The sequence below is a fragment of the Hemiscyllium ocellatum genome, unplaced genomic scaffold, assembly GCF_020745735.1.
Source record: "Hemiscyllium ocellatum isolate sHemOce1 unplaced genomic scaffold, sHemOce1.pat.X.cur. scaffold_816_pat_ctg1, whole genome shotgun sequence".
NCBI classification, from domain to species: domain Eukaryota; kingdom Metazoa; phylum Chordata; class Chondrichthyes; order Orectolobiformes; family Hemiscylliidae; genus Hemiscyllium; species Hemiscyllium ocellatum.
The window spans coordinates 130,808-147,627 of record NW_026869251.1 but is presented as its reverse complement, the minus strand read 5'-3'; the positions used below and the strand labels follow the sequence as shown (position 1 = coordinate 147,627).

Here is a 16,820-nt window from a genome sequence, read left to right as displayed (position 1 = left end):
CAGCACCTCTGCTGGCAATTCTCGCACGTTGAATAACGACATACAGCTTCCAAATGAGGCCTTGCAGAGACGACTTTGGGGTACATTTGTCAGACAGACCAGTTGAGGAATCCGTGGCGTACTGTGACACCAGCTCATCAGCTTCTTCGCTGTCTTTGAACCGGCCCGCCTGCGCAAGGAATGCAAATGCGGTACTGCTTTTTGTGGAAGATTCAGAACGCGGTAACTACACTCTGAAACAGAATGGCATATGATCAAACCCAGCTTGGAGAAAACCTTTACAATGCTTTGCAAACTAATTTAATGCAATTGCATTACATTTCACAAAGAGAGCAGATTTGTTCGAGCGATTTCGAAGGCAGGTTTGCAGATGGGAAAGCAAGCAAGAAAGCTGCGTTGTTGTCCGTGTAAAAGGCTGCAATTGAAGAACAAAGCAGTTTCTGCCCAGTTTCGAACTGGGGACCTTTCGCGTGTTAGGCGAATGTGATGACCACTACACTACAGAAACAAGCCTGCGCCGGCCGTGCTGCGGCTCTGTGGCATCCAGCACTGAAAGTTGAAGCCATTCTCCGTTTCACCTTTCTTTTTCCAACAGCTCGTTGTTATCCAGGGTAATTGACATCTTGAAAAAGTTAAAAAAAGAAACAGACGTGAAATTGGTGACAAAATATAGACAAGGATGTGGTCAATGTTCGGACTGTAGAGTGAGGTGGAATAGGCTGGGACAACTTTCCCGGCAGCATAACGGCTGCGACATGATTTTATGGAAGGGTTTTGAACTGAGTATTTACGTGTTTTACCCAAGCTGGGGTGAGTTGGAAACTCGGGAGCATAGGTTTAAGGTGAGTGCTCTGAAATTGACAAAGGACCTGAGGCACATTTCCCACACACAAGGTTGTGCGTGTATGGAATGAGCTACCAGAGGAAGTGGAGGAGGCTATTGCACTCAGAAAATTGCAATGGTAATCGGATCAGTTTCTGGATAGGATGGGTTTAGAGGGATGGAGGCCAAATGCTGTGGAACGGGACTTGTTTAATTTTGGATATGTGGTGAGCATGGATGAGATACACCGAAGTATCTGTTTCCACGCGGTGTACCCCAATAACGTTGTGTTTGAAAGGATTACTTTTTAGCGGAGCTTGCCGTCGCAGTCTGTAGCACAATCATTTAGACTGTTCGACTGCTCACGGGAAAGGTAGTATTGTGAAACACTGCAGAAACGAACGACTCCCTTACTTTTGCTGTGACTGACCATACTTCGTGAAATTTTTCCAGATCCTCAGTTGAGGATTTTTGCTGCTGGAAGTTACCTCAGAACCCCTGTTAACTCGTAATGTATTGAGCGAATCGCAAACAGAAAGCATTTAACACGGAACACAAACAAAACTGGCATACCTAATGCATGTTCAGACACAGCGAAGCATGAATGCTAAATGTGAGACAGTCCGAGGGCATGAGGCATAAAGTAACCTCACAACTAACAACTGGGCAATTCCAAACTACTCTTTCAAACATACTGCAGCCTTAGTGCACCACCACTTCCCGGACAATGCTGAAAAGAGAGAAAGAAAGAATATAATAAGTATGGGCCATAAAAAAAGTGAATTTCACCAATCACAGTCTCGATTAGATTACCTTTCCCTTCCGGTGTCTCCAAGACGGAAATGAAGGAAATGGGAGAAATTCAATAACACATTCAGTGGAAAGAATTTCCCATTCGCCAGAAAGCCAAATAACGATGAATCGATTCAGCGCAGGACTTTGTTTCACAACAGCGATGAAATAACAGTCTCCATTCGGTTCCAGTAAAAACTCAACTTGCATGGAACGTAAAGCAAGCGTTGAGCTGTTTGCGATTTTCGGCAGGGGAGGCGAGCACCATCATGACAGCAGAGAGACTTCACAATATTCACCACAGTTAATTCCCCTGGAATATCAACACAGCGGGGATTTTAACAACGCTGCAGCGGTGGAGTTGACCAGCTGAAATGGCAGTGGTGGGATTCGAACCCACGCCCCTTTCAGGACTAGAACCTGGATCCAGCGCCTTAGACCGCTCGGCCACACTACCAGACAGCGAGGCAGCGCATTTACTTGCATTTCGAATTGTGCTCCTGCATAACCACACATGCTAAGTCAAATGAAAAGGGTTCCATGATCCCTCTCCGACTCGCACAGCTGCTGGGATGTGCCCAGCTACAATGACAATTTCGCAGCAGATCATGAAAGCCCATCAATCCAGACAAAAATCAATGGTAAGCTGAGTCTATCTTCTCAGACTCTTTTCAACCAGAAATGTATCTTTGACTGCGTGAGAATATATGTTCGGTTATGATTTGGTCAAATCACCATGAGCTGCTTGACATTACTTCAATTTCGATTCTTGCTTTGCTGAATGATTTCACCCATTGCTCGAAACAGGACAACTTTCACGTTTACACGGAACATGAAACACACCGGACTGCAGGGAAAATGCACAAAGCTGAGCAGGCCGTGTTCCACATTATACCGTGCAGCATCGTTTCAGTCACTGTGTCTGTTTTGCAGAATAAGAGTCCCAAAGAATGTTCTCCATCCTAAAACCGGAAGTAGCATTACAATCCGAGAACGACAGATCACATTGGGAGGATGCTCTGACCTCGGGGCCAGTTCGAGATGCCACTTTCCTTGCCTTTTACCTTAACCGTGCAATTGGCTGCAGGGATGTTCATACCTGGACATGAGCCACATGGATACCAACTGAGTTGGAAACCTGTGTGCGAATCGACGAGAAGCGACTCAATAAATTTTGCTAAATTCCATGGTGCTTATTAGAAATGCAGTTTCTGTTCACGTCAATTTAAAAGGCAGTTTCTGAACATAGTAACAGAAGGTCCTACTCACCCCACCCCCACTGCGGAAGAGGTGCTAACTGCCCTTGAGTGCTTTTTGTTCTCGATGTGAAGAGCTCTCCCGCATGAGTCACCTTCACGTCTCTTGTTGCTGAGTGACTCACAAAGAAGGAGATTCACCAGAGCTGCAACTGCCTCACTTTCCCACTCGCCCTCCCGTTTACATTTTCCTGCTCGTCAGTGATTTAAAGAAAACCAAAAGGTTGCGATGTCATTCTGTAGCCTCTCTGTCAATTCCTCCGTTTCAGTTCCAACTTGGCTTAGATCTCGGGGCTCACCTTAATACTAGCGACGCTATGAAATCACAAGTCCAGAGGTTCCTCTGAGAGTGTAATTTCTTTCATTGCTGTTGCTGATTGAATGAGTCACTATAACGTGCGAACTGATCCAAACCATGATTCAGCACCTCTGCTGGCAATTCTCGCACGTTGAATAACGACATACAGCTTCCAAATGAGGCCTTGCAGAGACGACTTTGGGGTACATTTGTCAGACAGACCAGTTGAGGAATCCGTGGCGTACTGTGACACCAGCTCATCAGCTTCTTCGCTGTCTTTGAACCGGCCCGCCTGCGCAAGGAATGCAAATGCGGTACTGCTTTTTGTGGAAGATTCAGAACGCGGTAACTACACTCTGAAACAGAATGGCATATGATCAGACCCAGCTTGGAGAAAACCTTTACAATGCTTTGCAAACTAATTTAATGGAATTGCATTACATTTCACAAAGAGAGCAGATTTGTTCGAGCGATTTCGAAGGCAGGTTTGCAGATGGGAAAGCAAGCAAGAAAGCTGCGTTGTTGTCCGTGTAAAAGGCTGCAATTGAAGAACAAAGCAGTTTCTGCCCAGTTTCGAACTGGGGACCTTTCGCGTGTTAGGCGAATGTGATGACCACTACACTACAGAAACAAGCCTGCGCCGGCCGCGCTGCGGCTCTGTGGCATCCAGCACTGAAAGTTGAAGCCATTCTCCGTTTCACCTTTCTTTTTCCAACAGCTCGTTGTTATCCAGGGTAATTGACATCTTGAAAAAGTTAAAAAAAAGAAACAGACGTGAAATTGGTGACAAAATATAGACAAGGATGTGGTCAATGTTCGGACTGTAGAGTGAGGTGGAATAGGCTGGGACAACTTTCCCGGCAGCATAACGGCTGCGACATGATTTTATGGAAGGGTTTTGAACTGAGTATTTACGTGTTTTACCCAAGCTGGGGTGAGTTGGAAACTCGGGAGCATAGGTTTAAGGTGAGTGCTCTGAAATTGACAAAGGACCTGAGGCACATTTCCCACACACAAGGTTGTGCGTGTATGGAATGAGCTACCAGAGGAAGTGGAGGAGGCTATTGCACTCAGAAAATTGCAATGGTAATCGGATCAGTTTCTGGATAGGATGGGTTTAGAGGGATGGAGGCCAAATGCTGTGGAACGGGACTTGTTTAATTTTGGATATGTGGTGAGCATGGATGAGATACACCGAAGTATCTGTTTCCACGCGGTGTACCCCAATAACGTTGTGTTTGAAAGGATTACTTTTTAGCGGAGCTTGCCGTCGCAGTCTGTAGCACAATCATTTAGACTGTTCGACTGCTCACGGGAAAGGTAGTATTGTGAAACACTGCAGAAACGAACGACTCCCTTACTTTTGCTGTGACTGACCATACTTCGTGAAATTTTTCCAGATCCTCAGTTGAGGATTTTTGCTGCTGGAAGTTACCTCAGAACCCCTGTTAACTCGTAATGTATTGAGCGAATCGCAAACAGAAAGCATTTAACACGGAACACAAACAAAACTGGCATACCTAATGCATGTTCAGACACAGCGAAGCATGAATGCTAAATGTGAGACAGTCCGAGGGCATGAGGCATAAAGTAACCTCACAACTAACAACTGGGCAATTCCAAACTACTCTTTCAAACATACTGCAGCCTTAGTGCACCACCACTTCCCGGACAATGCTGAAAAGAGAGAAAGAAAGAATATAATAAGTATGGGCCATAAAAAAGTGAATTTCACCAATCACAGTCTCGATTAGATTACCTTTCCCTTCCGGTGTCTCCAAGACGGAAATGAAGGAAATGGGAGAAATTCAATAACACATTCAGTGGAAAGAATTTCCCATTCGCCAGAAAGCCAAATAACGATGAATCGATTCAGCGCAGGACTTTGTTTCACAACAGCGATGAAATAACAGTCTCCATTCGGTTCCAGTAAAAACTCAACTTGCATGGAACGTAAAGCAAGCGTTGAGCTGTTTGCGATTTTCGGCAGGGGAGGCGAGCACCATCACGACAGCAGAGAGACTTCACAATATTCACCACAGTTAATTCCCCTGGAATATCAACACAGCGGGGATTTTAACAACGCTGCAGCGGTGGAGTTGATCAGCTGAAATGGCAGTGGTGGGATTCGAACCCACGCCCCTTTCAGGACTGGAACCTGGATCCAGCGCCTTAGACCGCTCGGCCACACTACCAGACAGTGAGGCAGCGCATTTACTTGCATTTCGAATTGTGCTCCTGCATAACCACACATGCTAAGTCAAATGAAAAGGGTTCCATGATCCCTCTCCGACTCGCACAGCTGCTGGGATGTGCCCAGCTACAATGACAATTTCGCAGCAGATCATGAAAGCCCATCAATCCAGACAAAAATCAATGGTAAGCTGAGTCTATCTTCTCAGACTCTTTTCAACCAGAAATGTATCTTTGACTGCGTGAGAATATATGTTCGGTTATGATTTGGTCAAATCACCATGAGCTGCTTGACATTACTTCAATTTCGATTCTTGCTTTGCTGAATGATTTCACCCATTGCTCGAAACAGGACAACTTTCACGTTTACACGGAACATGAAACACACCGGACTGCAGGGAAAATGCACAAAGCTGAGCAGGCCGTGTTCCACATTATACCGTGCAGCATCGTTTCAGTCACTGTGTCTGTTTTGCAGAATAAGAGTCCCAAAGAATGTTCTCCATCCTAAAACCGGAAGTAGCATTGCAATCCGAGAACGACAGATCACATTGGGAGGATGCTCTGACCTCGGGGCCAGTTCGAGATGCCACTTTCCTTGCCTTTTACCTTAACCGTGCAATTGGCTGCAGGGATGTTCATACCTGGACATGAGCCACATGGATACCAACTGAGTTGGAAACCTGTGTGCGAATCGACGAGAAGCGACTCAATAAATTTTGCTAAATTCCATGGTGCTTATTAGAAATGCAGTTTCTGTTCACGTCAATTTAAAAGGCAGTTTCTGAACATAGTAACAGAAGGTCCTACTCACCCCACCCCCACTGCGGAAGAGGTGCTAACTGCCCTTGAGTGCTTTTTGTTCTCGATGTGAAGAGCTCTCCCGCATGAGTCACCTTCACGTCTCTTGTTGCTGAGTGACTCACAAAGAAGGAGATTCACCAGAGCTGCAACTGCCTCACTTTCCCACTCGCCCTCCCGTTTACATTTTCCTGCTCGTCAGTGATTTAAAGAAAACCAAAAGGTTGCGATGTCATTCTGTAGCCTCTCTGTCAATTCCTCCGTTTCAGTTCCAACTTGGCTTAGATCTCGGGGCTCACCTTAATACTAGCGACGCTATGAAATCACAAGTCCAGAGGTTCCTCTGAGAGTGTAATTTCTTTCATTGCTGTTGCTGATTGAATGAGTCACTATAACGTGCGAACTGATCCAAACCATGATTCAGCACCTCTACTGCCAATTCTCGCACGTTGAATAACGACAGACAGCTTCCAAATGAGGCCTTGCAGAGACGACTTTGGGGTACATTTGTCAGACAGACCAGTTGAGGAATCCGTGGCGTACTGTGACACCAGCTCATCAGCTTCTTCGCTGTCTTTGAACCAGCCCGCCTGCGCAAGGAATGCAAATGCGGTACTGCTTTTTGTGGAAGATTCAGAACGCGGTAACTACACTCTGAAACAGAATGGCATATGATCAGACCCAGCTTGGAGAAAACCTTTACAATGCTTTGCAAACTAATTTAATGGAATTGCATTACATTTCACAAAGAGAGCAGATTTGTTCGAGCGATTTCGAAGGCAGGTTTGCAGATGGGAAAGCAAGCAAGAAAGCTGCGTTCTTGTCCGTGTAAAAGGCTGCAATTGAAGAACAAAGCAGTTTCTGCCCAGTTTCGAACTGGGGACCTTTCGCGTGTTAGGCGAATGTGATGACCACTACACTACAGAAACAAGCCTGCGCCGGCCGCGCTGCGGCTCTGTGGCATCCAGCACTGAAAGTTGAAGCCATTCTCCGTTTCACCTTTCTTTTTCCAACAGCTCGTTGTTATCCAGGGTAATTGACATCTTGAAAAAGTTAAAAAAAAAGAAACAGACGTGAAATTGGTGACAAAATATAGACAAGGATGTGGTCAATGTTCGGACTGTAGAGTGAGGTGGAATAGGCTGGGACAACTTTCCCGGCAGCATAACGGCTGCGACATGATTTTATGGAAGGGTTTTGAACTGAGTATTTACGTGTTTTACCCAAGCTGGGGTGAGTTGGAAACTCGGGAGCATAGGTTTAAGGTGAGTGCTCTGAAATTGACAAAGGACCTGAGGCACATTTCCCACACACAAGGTTGTGCGTGTATGGAATGAGCTACCAGAGGAAGTGGAGGAGGCTATTGCACTCAGAAAATTGCAATGGTAATCGGATCAGTTTCTGGATAGGATGGGTTTAGAGGGATGGAGGCCAAATGCTGTGGAACGGGACTTGTTTAATTTTGGATATGTGGTGAGCATGGATGAGATACACCGAAGTATCTGTTTCCACGCGGTGTACCCCAATAACGTTGTGTTTGAAAGGATTACTTTTTAGCGGAGCTTGCCGTCGCAGTCTGTAGCACAATCATTTAGACTGTTCGACTGCTCACGGGAAAGGTAGTATTGTGAAACACTGCAGAAACGAACGACTCCCTTACTTTTGCTGTGACTGACCATACTTCGTGAAATTTTTCCAGATCCTCAGTTGAGGATTTTTGCTGCTGGAAGTTACCTCAGAACCCCTGTTAACTCGTAATGTATTGAGCGAATCGCAAACAGAAAGCATTTAACACGGAACACAAACAAAACTGGCATACCTAATGCATGTTCAGACACAGCGAAGCATGAATGCTAAATGTGAGACAGTCCGAGGGCATGAGGCATAAAGTAACCTCACAACTAACAACTGGGCAATTCCAAACTACTCTTTCAAACATACTGCAGCCTTAGTGCACCACCACTTCCCGGACAATGCTGAAAAGAGAGAAAGAAAGAATATAATAAGTATGGGCCATAAAAAAAGTGAATTTCACCAATCACAGTCTCGATTAGATTACCTTTCCCTTCCGGTGTCTCCAAGACGGAAATGAAGGAAATGGGAGAAATTCAATAACACATTCAGTGGAAAGAATTTCCCATTCGCCAGAAAGCCAAATAACGATGAATCGATTCAGCGCAGGACTTTGTTTCACAACAGCGATGAAATAACAGTCTCCATTCGGTTCCAGTAAAAACTCAACTTGCATGGAACGTAAAGCAAGCGTTGAGCTGTTTGCGATTTTCGGCAGGGGAGGCGAGCACCATCACGACAGCAGAGAGACTTCACAATATTCACCACAGTTAATTCCCCTGGAATATCAACGCAGCGGGGATTTTAACAACGCTGCAGCGGTGGAGTTGACCAGCTGAAATGGCAGTGGTGGGATTCGAACCCACGCCCCTTTCAGGACTGGAACCTGGATCCAGCGCCTTAGACCGCTCGGCCACACTACCAGACAGCGAGGCAGCGCATTTACTTGCATTTCGAATTGTGCTCCTGCATAACCACACATGCTAAGTCAAATGAAAAGGGTTCCATGATCCCTCTCCGACTCGCACAGCTGCTGGGATGTGCCCAGCTACAATGACAATTTCGCAGCAGATCATGAAAGCCCATCAATCCAGACAAAAATCAATGGTAAGCTGAGTCTATCTTCTCAGACTCTTTTCAACCAGAAATGTATCTTTGACTGCGTGAGAATATATGTTCGGTTATGATTTGGTCAAATCACCATGAGCTGCTTGACATTACTTCAATTTCGATTCTTGCTTTGCTGAATGATTTCACCCATTGCTCGAAACAGGACAACTTTCACGTTTACACGGAACATGAAACACACCGGACTGCAGGGAAAATGCACAAAGCTGAGCAGGCCGTGTTCCACATTATACCGTGCAGCATCGTTTCAGTCACTGTGTCTGTTTTGCAGAATAAGAGTCCCAAAGAATGTTCTCCATCCTAAAACCGGAAGTAGCATTGCAATCCGAGAACGACAGATCACATTGGGAGGATGCTCTGACCTCGGGGCCAGTTCGAGATGCCACTTTCCTTGCCTTTTACCTTAACCGTGCAATTGGCTGCAGGGATGTTCATACCTGGACATGAGCCACATGGATACCAACTGAGTTGGAAACCTGTGTGCGAATCGACGAGAAGCGACTCAATAAATTTTGCTAAATTCCATGGTGCTTATTAGAAATGCAGTTTCTGTTCACGTCAATTTAAAAGGCAGTTTCTGAACATAGTAACAGAAGGTCCTACTCACCCCACCCCCACTGCGGAAGAGGTGCTAACTGCCCTTGAGTGCTTTTTGTTCTCGATGTGAAGAGCTCTCCCGCATGAGTCACCTTCACGTCTCTTGTTGCTGAGTGACTCACAAAGAAGGAGATTCACCAGAGCTGCAACTGCCTCACTTTCCCACTCGCCCTCCCGTTTACATTTTCCTGCTCGTCAGTGATTTAAAGAAAACCAAAAGGTTGCGATGTCATTCTGTAGCCTCTCTGTCAATTCCTCCGTTTCAGTTCCAACTTGGCTTAGATCTCGGGGCTCACCTTAATACTAGCGACGCTATGAAATCACAAGTCCAGAGGTTCCTCTGAGAGTGTAATTTCTTTCATTGCTGTTGCTGATTGAATGAGTCACTATAACGTGCGAACTGATCCAAACCATGATTCAGCACCTCTACTGCCAATTCTCGCACGTTGAATAACGACAGACAGCTTCCAAATGAGGCCTTGCAGAGACGACTTTGGGGTACATTTGTCAGACAGACCAGTTGAGGAATCCGTGGCGTACTGTGACACCAGCTCATCAGCTTCTTCGCTGTCTTTGAACCAGCCCGCCTGCGCAAGGAATGCAAATGCGGTACTGCTTTTTGTGGAAGATTCAGAACGCGGTAACTACACTCTGAAACAGAATGGCATATGATCAGACCCAGCTTGGAGAAAACCTTTACAATGCTTTGCAAACTAATTTAATGGAATTGCATTACATTTCACAAAGAGAGCAGATTTGTTCGAGCGATTTCGAAGGCAGGTTTGCAGATGGGAAAGCAAGCAAGAAAGCTGCGTTCTTGTCCGTGTAAAAGGCTGCAATTGAAGAACAAAGCAGTTTCTGCCCAGTTTCGAACTGGGGACCTTTCGCGTGTTAGGCGAATGTGATGACCACTACACTACAGAAACAAGCCTGCGCCGGCCGCGCTGCGGCTCTGTGGCATCCAGCACTGAAAGTTGAAGCCATTCTCCGTTTCACCTTTCTTTTTCCAACAGCTCGTTGTTATCCAGGGTAATTGACATCTTGAAAAAGTTAAAAAAAAGAAACAGACGTGAAATTGGTGACAAAATATAGACAAGGATGTGGTCAATGTTCGGACTGTAGAGTGAGGTGGAATAGGCTGGGACAACTTTCCCGGCAGCATAACGGCTGCGACATGATTTTATGGAAGGGTTTTGAACTGAGTATTTACGTGTTTTACCCAAGCTGGGGTGAGTTGGAAACTCGGGAGCATAGGTTTAAGGTGAGTGCTCTGAAATTGACAAAGGACCTGAGGCACATTTCCCACACACAAGGTTGTGCGTGTATGGAATGAGCTACCAGAGGAAGTGGAGGAGGCTATTGCACTCAGAAAATTGCAATGGTAATCGGATCAGTTTCTGGATAGGATGGGTTTAGAGGGATGGAGGCCAAATGCTGTGGAACGGGACTTGTTTAATTTTGGATATGTGGTGAGCATGGATGAGATACACCGAAGTATCTGTTTCCACGCGGTGTACCCCAATAACGTTGTGTTTGAAAGGATTACTTTTTAGCGGAGCTTGCCGTCGCAGTCTGTAGCACAATCATTTAGACTGTTCGACTGCTCACGGGAAAGGTAGTATTGTGAAACACTGCAGAAACGAACGACTCCCTTACTTTTGCTGTGACTGACCATACTTCGTGAAATTTTTCCAGATCCTCAGTTGAGGATTTTTGCTGCTGGAAGTTACCTCAGAACCCCTGTTAACTCGTAATGTATTGAGCGAATCGCAAACAGAAAGCATTTAACACGGAACACAAACAAAACTGGCATACCTAATGCATGTTCAGACACAGCGAAGCATGAATGCTAAATGTGAGACAGTCCGAGGGCATGAGGCATAAAGTAACCTCACAACTAACAACTGGGCAATTCCAAACTACTCTTTCAAACATACTGCAGCCTTAGTGCACCACCACTTCCCGGACAATGCTGAAAAGAGAGAAAGAAAGAATATAATAAGTATGGGCCATAAAAAAAGTGAATTTCACCAATCACAGTCTCGATTAGATTACCTTTCCCTTCCGGTGTCTCCAAGACGGAAATGAAGGAAATGGGAGAAATTCAATAACACATTCAGTGGAAAGAATTTCCCATTCGCCAGAAAGCCAAATAACGATGAATCGATTCAGCGCAGGACTTTGTTTCACAACAGCGATGAAATAACAGTCTCCATTCGGTTCCAGTAAAAACTCAACTTGCATGGAACGTAAAGCAAGCGTTGAGCTGTTTGCGATTTTCGGCAGGGGAGGCGAGCACCATCACGACAGCAGAGAGACTTCACAATATTCACCACAGTTAATTCCCCTGGAATATCAACACAGCGGGGATTTTAACAACGCTGCAGCGGTGGAGTTGACCAGCTGAAATGGCAGTGGTGGGATTCGAACCCACGCCCCTTTCAGGACTGGAACCTGGATCCAGCGCCTTAGACCGCTCGGCCACACTACCAGACAGCGAGGCAGCGCATTTACTTGCATTTCGAATTGTGCTCCTGCATAACCACACATGCTAAGTCAAATGAAAAGGGTTCCATGATCCCTCTCCGACTCGCACAGCTGCTGGGATGTGCCCAGCTACAATGACAATTTCGCAGCAGATCATGAAAGCCCATCAATCCAGACAAAAATCAATGGTAAGCTGAGTCTATCTTCTCAGACTCTTTTCAACCAGAAATGTATCTTTGACTGCGTGAGAATATATGTTCGGTTATGATTTGGTCAAATCACCATGAGCTGCTTGACATTACTTCAATTTCGATTCTTGCTTTGCTGAATGATTTCACCCATTGCTCGAAACAGGACAACTTTCACGTTTACACGGAACATGAAACACACCGGACTGCAGGGAAAATGCACAAAGCTGAGCAGGCCGTGTTCCACATTATACCGTGCAGCATCGTTTCAGTCACTGTGTCTGTTTTGCAGAATAAGAGTCCCAAAGAATGTTCTCCATCCTAAAACCGGAAGTAGCATTGCAATCCGAGAACGACAGATCACATTGGGAGGATGCTCTGACCTCGGGGCCAGTTCGAGATGCCACTTTCCTTGCCTTTTACCTTAACCGTGCAATTGGCTGCAGGGATGTTCATACCTGGACATGAGCCACATGGATACCAACTGAGTTGGAAACCTGTGTGCGAATCGACGAGAAGCGACTCAATAAATTTTGCTAAATTCCATGGTGCTTATTAGAAATGCAGTTTCTGTTCACGTCAATTTAAAAGGCAGTTTCTGAACATAGTAACAGAAGGTCCTACTCACCCCACCCCCACTGCGGAAGAGGTGCTAACTGCCCTTGAGTGCTTTTTGTTCTCGATGTGAAGAGCTCTCCCGCATGAGTCACCTTCACGTCTCTTGTTGCTGAGTGACTCACAAAGAAGGAGATTCACCAGAGCTGCAACTGCCTCACTTTCCCACTCGCCCTCCCGTTTACATTTTCCTGCTCGTCAGTGATTTAAAGAAAACCAAAAGGTTGCGATGTCATTCTGTAGCCTCTCTGTCAATTCCTCCGTTTCAGTTCCAACTTGGCTTAGATCTCGGGGCTCACCTTAATACTAGCGACGCTATGAAATCACAAGTCCAGAGGTTCCTCTGAGAGTGTAATTTCTTTCATTGCTGTTGCTGATTGAATGAGTCACTATAACGTGCGAACTGATCCAAACCATGATTCAGCACCTCTGCTGCCAATTCTCGCACGTTGAATAACGACAGACAGCTTCCAAATGAGGCCTTGCAGAGACGACTTTGGGGTACATTTGTCAGACAGACCAGTTGAGGAATCCGTGGCGTACTGTGACACCAGCTCATCAGCTTCTTCGCTGTCTTTGAACCAGCCCGCCTGCGCAAGGAATGCAAATGCGGTACTGCTTTTTGTGGAAGATTCAGAACGCGGTAACTACACTCTGAAACAGAATGGCATATGATCAGACCCAGCTTGGAGAAAACCTTTACAATGCTTTGCAAACTAATTTAATGGAATTGCATTACATTTCACAAAGAGAGCAGATTTGTTCGAGCGATTTCGAAGGCAGGTTTGCAGATGGGAAAGCAAGCAAGAAAGCTGCGTTCTTGTCCGTGTAAAAGGCTGCAATTGAAGAACAAAGCAGTTTCTGCCCAGTTTCGAACTGGGGACCTTTCGCGTGTTAGGCGAATGTGATGACCACTACACTACAGAAACAAGCCTGCGCCGGCCGCGCTGCGGCTCTGTGGCATCCAGCACTGAAAGTTGAAGCCATTCTCCGTTTCACCTTTCTTTTTCCAACAGCTCGTTGTTATCCAGGGTAATTGACATCTTGAAAAAGTTAAAAAAAAAGAAACAGACGTGAAATTGGTGACAAAATATAGACAAGGATGTGGTCAATGTTCGGACTGTAGAGTGAGGTGGAATAGGCTGGGACAACTTTCCCGGCAGCATAACGGCTGCGACATGATTTTATGGAAGGGTTTTGAACTGAGTATTTACGTGTTTTACCCAAGCTGGGGTGAGTTGGAAACTCGGGAGCATAGGTTTAAGGTGAGTGCTCTGAAATTGACAAAGGACCTGAGGCACATTTCCCACACACAAGGTTGTGCGTGTATGGAATGAGCTACCAGAGGAAGTGGAGGAGGCTATTGCACTCAGAAAATTGCAATGGTAATCGGATCAGTTTCTGGATAGGATGGGTTTAGAGGGATGGAGGCCAAATGCTGTGGAACGGGACTTGTTTAATTTTGGATATGTGGTGAGCATGGATGAGATACACCGAAGTATCTGTTTCCACGCGGTGTACCCCAATAACGTTGTGTTTGAAAGGATTACTTTTTAGCGGAGCTTGCCGTCGCAGTCTGTAGCACAATCATTTAGACTGTTCGACTGCTCACGGGAAAGGTAGTATTGTGAAACACTGCAGAAACGAACGACTCCCTTACTTTTGCTGTGACTGACCATACTTCGTGAAATTTTTCCAGATCCTCAGTTGAGGATTTTTGCTGCTGGAAGTTACCTCAGAACCCCTGTTAACTCGTAATGTATTGAGCGAATCGCAAACAGAAAGCATTTAACACGGAACACAAACAAAACTGGCATACCTAATGCATGTTCAGACACAGCGAAGCATGAATGCTAAATGTGAGACAGTCCGAGGGCATGAGGCATAAAGTAACCTCACAACTAACAACTGGGCAATTCCAAACTACTCTTTCAAACATACTGCAGCCTTAGTGCACCACCACTTCCCGGACAATGCTGAAAAGAGAGAAAGAAAGAATATAATAAGTATGGGCCATAAAAAAAGTGAATTTCACCAATCACAGTCTCGATTAGATTACCTTTCCCTTCCGGTGTCTCCAAGACGGAAATGAAGGAAATGGGAGAAATTCAATAACACATTCAGTGGAAAGAATTTCCCATTCGCCAGAAAGCCAAATAACGATGAATCGATTCAGCGCAGGACTTTGTTTCACAACAGCGATGAAATAACAGTCTCCATTCGGTTCCAGTAAAAACTCAACTTGCATGGAACGTAAAGCAAGCGTTGAGCTGTTTGCGATTTTCGGCAGGGGAGGCGAGCACCACCATGACAGCAGAGAGACTTCACAATATTCACCACAGTTAATTCCCCTGGAATATCAACGCAGCGGGGATTTTAACAACGCTGCAGCGGTGGAGTTGACCAGCTGAAATGGCAGTGGTGGGATTCGAACCCACGCCCCTTTCAGGACTGGAACCTGGATCCAGCGCCTTAGACCGCTCGGCCACACTACCAGACAGCGCGGCAGCGCATTTACTTGCATTTCGAATTGTGCTCCTGCATAACCACACATGCTAAGTCAAATGAAAAGGGTTCCATGATCCCTCTCCGACTCGCACAGCTGCTGGGATGTGCCCAGCTACAATGACAATTTCGCAGCAGATCATGAAAGCCCATCAATCCAGACAAAAATCAATGGTAAGCTGAGTCTATCTTCTCAGACTCTTTTCAACCAGAAATGTATCTTTGACTGCGTGAGAATATATGTTCGGTTATGATTTGGTCAAATCACCATGAGCTGCTTGACATTACTTCAATTTCGATTCTTGCTTTGCTGAATGATTTCACCCATTGCTCGAAACAGGACAACTTTCACGTTTACACGGAACATGAAACACACCGGACTGCAGGGAAAATGCACAAAGCTGAGCAGGCCGTGTTCCACATTATACCGTGCAGCATCGTTTCAGTCACTGTGTCTGTTTTGCAGAATAAGAGTCCCAAAGAATGTTCTCCATCCTAAAACCGGAAGTAGCATTACAATCCGAGAACGACAGATCACATTGGGAGGATGCTCTGACCTCGGGGCCAGTTCGAGATGCCACTTTCCTTGCCTTTTACCTTAACCGTGCAATTGGCTGCAGGGATGTTCATACCTGGACATGAGCCACATGGATACCAACTGAGTTGGAAACCTGTGTGCGAATCGACGAGAAGCGACTCAATAAATTTTGCTAAATTCCATGGTGCTTATTAGAAATGCAGTTTCTGTTCACGTCAATTTAAAAGGCAGTTTCTGAACATAGTAACAGAAGGTCCTACTCACCCCACCCCCACTGCGGAAGAGGTGCTAACTGCCCTTGAGTGCTTTTTGTTCTCGATGTGAAGAGCTCTCCCGCATGAGTCACCTTCACGTCTCTTGTTGCTGAGTGACTCACAAAGAAGGAGATTCACCAGAGCTGCAACTGCCTCACTTTCCCACTCGCCCTCCCGTTTACATTTTCCTGCTCGTCAGTGATTTAAAGAAAACCAAAAGGTTGCGATGTCATTCTGTAGCCTCTCTGTCAATTCCTCCGTTTCAGTTCCAACTTGGCTTAGATCTCGGGGCTCACCTTAATACTAGCGACGCTATGAAATCACAAGTCCAGAGGTTCCTCTGAGAGTGTAATTTCTTTCATTGCTGTTGCTGATTGAATGAGTCACTATAACGTGCGAACTGATCCAAACCATGATTCAGCACCTCTACTGCCAATTCTCGCACGTTGAATAACGACAGACAGCTTCCAAATGAGGCCTTGCAGAGACGACTTTGGGGTACATTTGTCAGACAGACCAGTTGAGGAATCCGTGGCGTACTGTGACACCAGCTCATCAGCTTCTTCGCTGTCTTTGAACCAGCCCGCCTGCGCAAGGAATGCAAATGCGGTACTGCTTTTTGTGGAAGATTCAGAACGCGGTAACTACACTCTGAAACAGAATGGCATATGATCAGACCCAGCTTGGAGAAAACCTTTACAATGCTTTGCAAACTAATTTAATGGAATTGCATTACATTTCACAAAGAGAGCAGATTTGTTCGAGCGATTTCG

At 45.7% G+C, this 16,820-nt stretch overlaps 10 non-coding genes across 10 annotated transcripts; all 10 read right to left on the bottom strand.

Moving 5' to 3' along the window:
• Nucleotides 1–435: 435 nt before the first annotated feature.
• On the bottom strand, nucleotides 436–508 carry trnav-aac (transfer RNA valine (anticodon AAC)). The gene has a single exon. It is a non-coding gene; the product is annotated as a tRNA-Val (tRNA).
• A 1,482-nt stretch (nucleotides 509–1,990) lies between these two features.
• On the bottom strand, nucleotides 1,991–2,072 carry trnal-cag (transfer RNA leucine (anticodon CAG)). Its single transcript has one exon. It is a non-coding gene; the product is annotated as a tRNA-Leu (tRNA).
• A 1,655-nt stretch (nucleotides 2,073–3,727) lies between these two features.
• trnav-aac (transfer RNA valine (anticodon AAC)) lies at nucleotides 3,728–3,800 on the bottom strand. Its single transcript has one exon. It is a non-coding gene; the product is annotated as a tRNA-Val (tRNA).
• Nucleotides 3,801–5,282: 1,482 nt separating this feature from the next.
• trnal-cag (transfer RNA leucine (anticodon CAG)) lies at nucleotides 5,283–5,364 on the bottom strand. The gene has a single exon. It is a non-coding gene; the product is annotated as a tRNA-Leu (tRNA).
• Nucleotides 5,365–7,019: 1,655 nt separating this feature from the next.
• Nucleotides 7,020–7,092, bottom strand: trnav-aac (transfer RNA valine (anticodon AAC)). The gene has a single exon. It is a non-coding gene; the product is annotated as a tRNA-Val (tRNA).
• A 1,484-nt stretch (nucleotides 7,093–8,576) lies between these two features.
• On the bottom strand, nucleotides 8,577–8,658 carry trnal-cag (transfer RNA leucine (anticodon CAG)). Its single transcript has one exon. It is a non-coding gene; the product is annotated as a tRNA-Leu (tRNA).
• A 1,655-nt stretch (nucleotides 8,659–10,313) lies between these two features.
• On the bottom strand, nucleotides 10,314–10,386 carry trnav-aac (transfer RNA valine (anticodon AAC)). The gene has a single exon. It is a non-coding gene; the product is annotated as a tRNA-Val (tRNA).
• Nucleotides 10,387–11,869: 1,483 nt separating this feature from the next.
• On the bottom strand, nucleotides 11,870–11,951 carry trnal-cag (transfer RNA leucine (anticodon CAG)). The gene has a single exon. It is a non-coding gene; the product is annotated as a tRNA-Leu (tRNA).
• A 1,655-nt stretch (nucleotides 11,952–13,606) lies between these two features.
• Nucleotides 13,607–13,679, bottom strand: trnav-aac (transfer RNA valine (anticodon AAC)). The gene has a single exon. It is a non-coding gene; the product is annotated as a tRNA-Val (tRNA).
• A 1,484-nt stretch (nucleotides 13,680–15,163) lies between these two features.
• Nucleotides 15,164–15,245, bottom strand: trnal-cag (transfer RNA leucine (anticodon CAG)). Its single transcript has one exon. It is a non-coding gene; the product is annotated as a tRNA-Leu (tRNA).
• Nucleotides 15,246–16,820: the final 1,575 nt, after the last annotated feature.